The sequence below is a fragment of the Castor canadensis genome, chromosome X, assembly GCF_047511655.1.
Source record: "Castor canadensis chromosome X, mCasCan1.hap1v2, whole genome shotgun sequence".
Classification (NCBI taxonomy): domain Eukaryota; kingdom Metazoa; phylum Chordata; class Mammalia; order Rodentia; family Castoridae; genus Castor; species Castor canadensis.
In genome coordinates this window covers 135,711,950-135,719,551 of record NC_133405.1, presented here as the reverse complement: position 1 = coordinate 135,719,551, position 7,602 = coordinate 135,711,950, and the positions used below count along the sequence as shown (strand labels likewise).

The 7,602-nt window shown below is 46.7% G+C and overlaps 1 pseudogene; it reads right to left on the bottom strand.

The window, feature by feature from the left end:
- Window positions 1-5,650: 5,650 nt before the first annotated feature.
- Window positions 5,651-7,602, bottom strand: LOC109695759 (TAF5-like RNA polymerase II p300/CBP-associated factor-associated factor 65 kDa subunit 5L pseudogene; annotated as a pseudogene).

Genomic DNA, 7,602 nt, shown 5'->3' with positions numbered 1-7,602 from the left:
TACCAATATGCATTAGATTCAAGTAATATTCATGAGGTCTTAAGTAGGGGAAATGGCTGAAAAGGTCAATCAAGGACATGGATGCTATTTATTTCTGCCCATGCTTTCGGGTGGAGCTGACCAGTTGTAGTTTTATGTTAACTTTTTAGTATCCTTTTGGCTACCTCCCATCTGCCCTACCTCAGAGGCCCACACCATCAATTCTTGAGAAACAAGAATTGTGTAAAAAACAAGGCACTTTATTCAATAGCTTCTTTATGTTCCTCTAACAGTGAATTCAGGTTTTTCCTTAATGTGGGTGGCAGACCATCTCACAATCTCTTCTTGCACCTGTCTAAATGAAAGTGCTCCTTCCTCACCCCAGCTAAACAACCCCCACAGAGCCTGGTCCCCACTTGAAAGTCACTGCATTAGAGGAGGTCCCTGCAAATAAGGAATCAGATCCAAAGCTTGTCATTACCACTGTCACATAAAATTGATCTGGAAGTTCTAGTCAGGGTGACATACGTCAGGAGAAAGAGAAAAAAGGTCGAATCATTCCAGAGGGGTGTGTGAATCCTTACTCAGCTAAGTTGATCCTAAACCTAAAGCCCCAAGAAAATCCCAGGAAAAGCTTTTCCAGTTTAGCAGAAAGGTCAGTTAAGCAGCTGGACCCTAACTAGTACAAACATCAACAACTTCCACGTAGCTTCACTAGTCAGTCAGAAATTAGAATTGAAAAAAGTCGCTTAATGAAAGCAATGAACTCTCAAGTATCCAGCAATAAGCTTAACACGATAGGTGCAGGCCCCTGTACATTGCAACTCACTGTTACTAAGAATGCAAAAGAAACGGTAGAGACAAAGCCCAGTCCCAGGTGGGAGGACCAGATCTTGAATTGTTGGTTCACCTTCCTGGATTAATTTGTTGATTTGCTGTGACTCTAAGCCAGCTGTTTATGGTGAAGTGACATGAAAGGGAGTAAAATCTACATATTTAAGATATGTGGCTGAGTGTGATGGTGCACACTTGTAATCCCAGCACTCAGGAGGCTTTTGCAGGAGAATTATGAGTTAGAGGCCAGCCTGGGCTCCGCTGCATGACCCTGTGACAATAATATATGTATATTATGGAAATATCATAAAGAAAATCATTACTTTGCACGATTTATATACACTAATAAAAATTAAAAGTACAACAGTAACACATTTCAAAAGAGTTGAAAGACAGCCTTTTGAATGCTATGATCACAAAATATGTTAAATGTAAGGTGAATGGATATGTTATTTATCCTGGTTGGTTCATTATACTGTCTGGGCAAAGTTAGTTAGCATGAGAGGGGAGAAAAACACAAGTCCTCTACAGTGGCCATGCTCAGGTGTATAGTAACAGTCTGACATCAAAGAGGAAGCTACTATTTTTAAAGCAAAATATGTCACCCATGCCACTTTCTAATCTACCCTGTCACATCAAATGTGCCCTGAGTGTTCTCCCTAAGTTCCTTCACATGGTGACTTTTAAAGGGTACAGGGTATTCATTGTAACATATTTAACTGGTTTGCTCTTTATCTGACTTAAATTATAAATGAATTCCCGTATACAAAGTGTAAAGAGATAAACAATACATTTTCCCAGTTATTCACTATGTTAATTTGATACATGTAAATTTTTGCCATTTTTGCTTCAGACATTTTAAAAATAATGGTTTACACACTAAGATTCCACCTCACCCCTGTTAGAATAGCCATCATTAGCAACACCACCAACAACAGGTGTTGGCGAAGATGCAGGGAAAAAGGAACCCTCTTACACTGTTGGTGGGAATGTAAACTAGTACAACCACTCCGGAAAAAATTTGGAGGCTACTTAAAAAGCTAAACATTGATCTACCATTTGATCCAGCAATACCACTCCTGGGGATATACCCAAAAGACTGTGACTCAGGTTACTCCAGAGGCACCTGCACACCCATGTATATTGCGGCACTATTCACAATAGCCAAGTTATGGAAACAGCCAAGATGCCCCACTACTGATGAATGGATCAAGAAAATGTGGTATCTATACACAATGGAATTTTATGCAGCCATGAAGAAGAACGAAATGTTATCATTCGCTGGTAAATGGATGGAATTGGAGAACATCATTCTGAGTGAGGTTAGCCTGGCCCAAAAGACCAAAAATCGTATGTTCTCCCTCATATGCGGACATTAGATCAAGGGCAAATACAACAATGGGATTGGACTTTGAGCACATGATAAAAGCGAGAGCACACAAGGGAGGTGTTGAGGATAGGTAAGACACATAAAAAAATTAGCTAGCAGTTGTTGCACTCAATGCAGAGAAACTAAAGCAGATACCTTAAAAGCAACTGAGGCCAATAGGAGAAGGGGAACAGGTACTAGAGAAAAGGTTAGATCAAGAAGAATTAACTTAGAAGGTAACACACATGCACAGGAAATTAATGTGAGTCAACTCCCTGTATAGCTATCCTTATCTCAACTAGCAAAAACCCTTGTTCCTTCCTATTATTGCTTATACTCTCTCTTCAACAAAATTAGAGATAAGGGCAAAATAGTTTCTGCTGGGTATCCAGGGGGTGGGGAGGAGAGGGAGGGGGCGGGGTGGGTGGTAAAGGAGGGGGTGGGGGCAAGGGGGAGAAATGACCCAAGCATTGTATGCACGTATGAATAATAAAAAAAAATAAAAAAAAATGGTTTACAGGTACAATTGAAGGGTCACTCTCTGGAGTTTAGTCTCATTTTTCCATCCCAAAGAGTTTTTATTATGAAATTATTGTGTATACCTTCTATTCTTGATCTCAGACTTTAACTGCAAAATGATATTCCATAAATAATGTTGTTCTGAGTTTTAAAATTCTACTCATAAATATAATTGCATGCGAATCATTTACTCACTTAACTGGAGAATTCCTCATGCTGGTATACTCCAAGCTAATTTTGATTGTTCCGAGATATAATTTATCAGTATAACATAATTTATTAACACACTCCCCTTGAGATGAACTCTCATGGTTTCCCATCATTGGACATCAGAGCTCCTGTGATGGGCAGGTGGATGGATGGATGGATGGTGCTAGGAGAAGTTCCAGCCAAGAAGAACGGAAGGAGGAGGTGGGGATTCTTAGAGGAGGTGTTGCTGATTGACAATGGTGAGTCTCCTTAATTCCCCTAGAAATCACCAAATTGCACTCCCCAGATCCTCCAGGTTACAACGGAACCAGCAGCGAGTGAACTATTTCCTCACACCTCAGCACTGCTGCGTCTTATGCTTCTAGGCCAGCAAGTTTTGACTTTTGTGGATTCCCCTCTGCAGCCATTGCTTGTCATCTTGTTGGATTTTGTCCTTTTTTTTCTAGTCCTGCGAAGAACCCAGGACCTCTTGCATACCAGGCAAGTGCTCTACCACTGAGCTTCATCCCCAGCCCCAGCCCAATGTGTATAGGAAGCATGTGGCCTGTGGAAGCCAGATAACTGAAGGAGAGTTTGGTCCAGTAACCTCCTGTTCCCAGTACTCAGGAGGCAGAGGCAGGAGGACCTCAAACTGGAGGTCGCCTAGTGCACACTGTCTCAATAACGTATATGCAAGCATGGAGATGGGACAATGAGACACATTACTGGGTATAATTGTAACGGTTTTTCTAGCGCAGAGGCCCAACTCCAGGGGTCTCGTATGCCAGGTCTGGGCACACACCACAGTATGTCAAATAAAGAGACAAACAAAGAGAAGGGAGATTTATTACATGGGACGGGCATGCTGGGGGAAGAGGCAAAGAAAGCCCTTCAGCCCATCTTCGGGGTGCAGGCATGAGCTTTAGGTGTAAGTGGAGGAAGATTTAAGGTAGAGGACACTACACGTGCATAATTAAACAGTCCCAGGTCAAGTGTGTCCTGGTTGATCTTTGTCTCAGTTCTGGTTCTGCCAGGGCTTCCTGAGAAGTTATCACTGTCATCACTTGAAGGGAGCAGTCTGGTTCCTGTGAGAGGATTACTCCTGCTCCAGGTGCGGCCTCATCAGTCTATGCAATTGTCCTCATTTGGGGGGTGATGTGTCCTGTGAGTCTCCGTAATTCATTTCCCCAGGGGTAATTTTGGTCCCTTTTCATATAGATGTTATTGATCAGTTCTGTCCTTCCTGGAACCTAAGGCGATTGCAGAAGAGGGACTCGGAGTCTCTCTCAGGAGAGAGATGGAAAATGCTGGCTGGAATGCCAAGTTTTTGTCCTGCTTTTGCCTCAGGAGCCAGTGGTGTTTAAGAAAAGCAGTTTCTAAGCACCTCTTATACCCTCGTATACACTACTGAAAATAGCACAAAGAGAGAGTGGCATCATTCCTTGTGTGTAAACTTCCTATCCAAGGAAAACCGCTGTAAACAAATATTGATCCCTCACTGGTGAACGTGTTGCAATGCCTAGGGAGATGTGTACTGGTGTGTGAGTCGTAATGATGGGTGGGAAAGGTACAATATTAGCCACCATGAAACTGCAGGTCATTTTTATTTACTTTGTCATGTTCCATGCGTTGGCCAAAGTTTTAAAGTTATGTTAACATTGCTGTATTTTTGCTTCTCATTTTTTATTAGTGCATATTAATTGTACAAATGGGTTTCACCATGGTATTTCTTACATGAGTATATTGTACTTTGAAGATAAACCCCCTCTATTGCTCTTTCTTTTCCCAGTCCTTCAACCCGATTTCAAACAGTGTTTAATGCTATTCATTATGACATCGTCATACAAAAAGACTCATCGTCATACAAAGACTCAATGTCCTCAGATATTGTTCACCCCTCATTATTCTTCCTCTCCTACTTGTCCTCCCAAACAGTCCCCAAATTACATTCATTATATCTATATATATATGGCCTTTATGGTGCATGTGAGAGAGAACATGCAATAATTTCTTTCTGAGCCTGGCGTATTTTGCCTAACACAATATTCTCCAGTCCCATCCCTTTTTCTGCAAATCACATAATTTCATTCTTTTTTATGGTTGAATAATACTTCATTGTGTAAATATGCCACATATTCTTTTTTGAAACTAAATACATTTTAATAGAAAACAAAATACAAAATAACTCTTTTCAGAAAACAGAAATAGTTAATCTTTCCCCACATTAGAACTGTCCTCGGTGCATGTTTGATTTGCGTGTTCCACTTGCTCACAGTGCGTTCATCCTTCATGAGACAGGTGCTGCAGTGCGGGGCAGGGGATCACTCCATGAAGATGCCGAAAGCCACGTTCATCTAAAACCCAGCACCTCCTAAACCTATCTTGTGACTTATTCCATAGTATTCGTTAGCATAATCTTTTTTCTTTTTTCGTGCTGGGGATCACACCTAGAACCTCACACATGCCAGGCAAGCGCTGTACCACTGAGCTACACCCCCAGCCCATCGTAATTTTTAAAAATTTTTATTGTTTTATTATTCATATGTGCATACAATGCTTGGGTCATTTCTCCCCCCTGCCCCCACCCCCTCCCTTACCACCCACTCCGCCCCCTCCCATCGTAATTTTTCATTTTCAGGGAAAGAATTGTTGACAGACTTGAAGCCAAGAAAAGACTCTTTCTCACCATCACTGCAACAGCCCAATGTCCAGTCAACTCGCCCACCCACTTCCAGAAATCCATCATCAAGAGGGGTTAATCTACTCCCCAGACTTCCCTCGCCAGGTACTTACGGTTGGGAGAGAAGGCGAGGGGGAGCATGGGCGGCGGTGGCCGGTGAGGAGCCGCACCGAGTTCCCCATGGTCTTGTGGGTGGAGCCTGTGGTTAAGTAGTTTGAGTAGGCGTGGAATTGGACGTAGTTCACGTCCGCCAGGTGCCCGGCATAGATCCGCAGCGGGTACGTCCGATCGAAGGACCACAGCCTGGCAAAGTAGAGACTGTAGGGGCTGATGTCCAGGTCCCACGCTGGATAGACGTGTCCTCGGTACAGCGCAGTGTTGGTGACACTGCCCAGGTCCCAGTACCTGATGGGCGTGTCTTCAGAACAAGGGAGCCACCCTGAGCTGTCTGCGAGGAAGCGCGTGCTGTACACTGGTCCAGAGTGGCCCCCAGTTCATCTCCGTGCCCATGCCCCCCCTCCCCCCTCCTCTCTTCCTCCTCCCCTTCCTGGGGTACAGCGTGGTCCCCAGTACCTTCAACTCTGTGCCCACGCCCCCCCTCCTCCTCCCCTCTCCTCTCTTCTTCCTCCCCTTCCTGGGGTACAGAGTGGTCCCCAGTACCTTCATCTTGGTGTCCACGCCCCCCCTCCTCCCCCCTCCTCTCTTCCTCCTCCCCTTTCTGGGGTACAGAGTGGCCCCCAGTACCTTCATCTCCGTGCCCACGCCCCCCCCTCCTCCCCTCTCCTCTCTTCCTCCTCCCCTTCCTGGGGTACAGAGTGGCCCCCAGTTCATCTCCGTGCCTATGCCCCCCTCCTCCTCCCCTCTCCTCTCTTCCTCCTCCCCTTCCTGGGGTACAGAGTGGCTCCCAGTACCTTCATCTCCATGCCCACGCCCCCCTCCTCCTCCCCCCTCCTCTCTTCCTCCTCCCCTTCCTGGGGTACAGAGTGGCCCCCCAGTACCTTCAACTCTGTGCCCACGCCCCCCCTCCTCCTTTCCTCCTCTCCCTTCCCCTCTCCTCCTTCCCCTCCTGGGGTCACAAGCAGGGTGGATGCGGGACGCGTCCGTGTGGTGGGGCTCTGACTTCAGCTTCTTGGAAAGCAAGCTTCAGAGCTTGATGCAGGAGCTGCCAAAGCCCGCGGCGAGCAGCTTGCTGTCGGGGGAGGTTTCCGCGGTGTTCAGCAGCTGCTCTGTGTTGTAGAAGACATAGAAGCAGATGGTGAGGGAGGAGGCACGTCCTTGACACTCTAGATCCTCTCCTGTAGGACCTCCAGGGCTGCCTCCGGGGGCTCCAGGCCTCCATGCTCGCTGCGTGAGGTGCCTCCACTGGCGTGGAGCTGGTAGTCCGTCCTCTTGGTAGGCTGCACATCCAGGTGCATGTGCACGGTGAGGACCTTGCATGGGACAGTGTTGTCGCATTGGGGGTAGTGGATCAGGTAGTCGGAGCTGCCTTCTTGGAGGGACCACATACCTGTCCAGGAATGCACAAAGCTGGAAGTTCTACAGGACGACGTCCTTGTGGACTGCGTTCTGCAGGAACACCCCATGCGAGCAGCTGTAGAAGCTCTCCACCGTGCTCTTGGAGCTGTTCTGGACCAGGTGGAGATGGAGGTAGACAAAGAGGGGCTAGAGGAGGGGCATCACTGCGTGACTGTGCAAGTGACTGTGCTGGGAAACAGAACCGGTGAGAAAACTCCGCAGTCGTCCAAACTGGGAGTTTGGGGCTGCAGACACTATGTTGACTCGACCAGATTCTGGCTGGGCTGTGAGCTTGGTCGCCATCTCCTCAGGGAGATGAGGTCTGTGACAGCCTCAAGCCTTGCTTCAGGGGGCCATCTGAGTCCACGTACTGCTGGTATTTGGGGTAAGAGACACTGCCACCTGGACCTACTCCGCGCGCTGAACATCGCAGCTGGCTCTTGCTGCCCCACCGGGGTTCCGTGACTGCCTGACGGAGCCTGGCGCTGCCTGCCTGTACCGAATATTCTTTATCCAT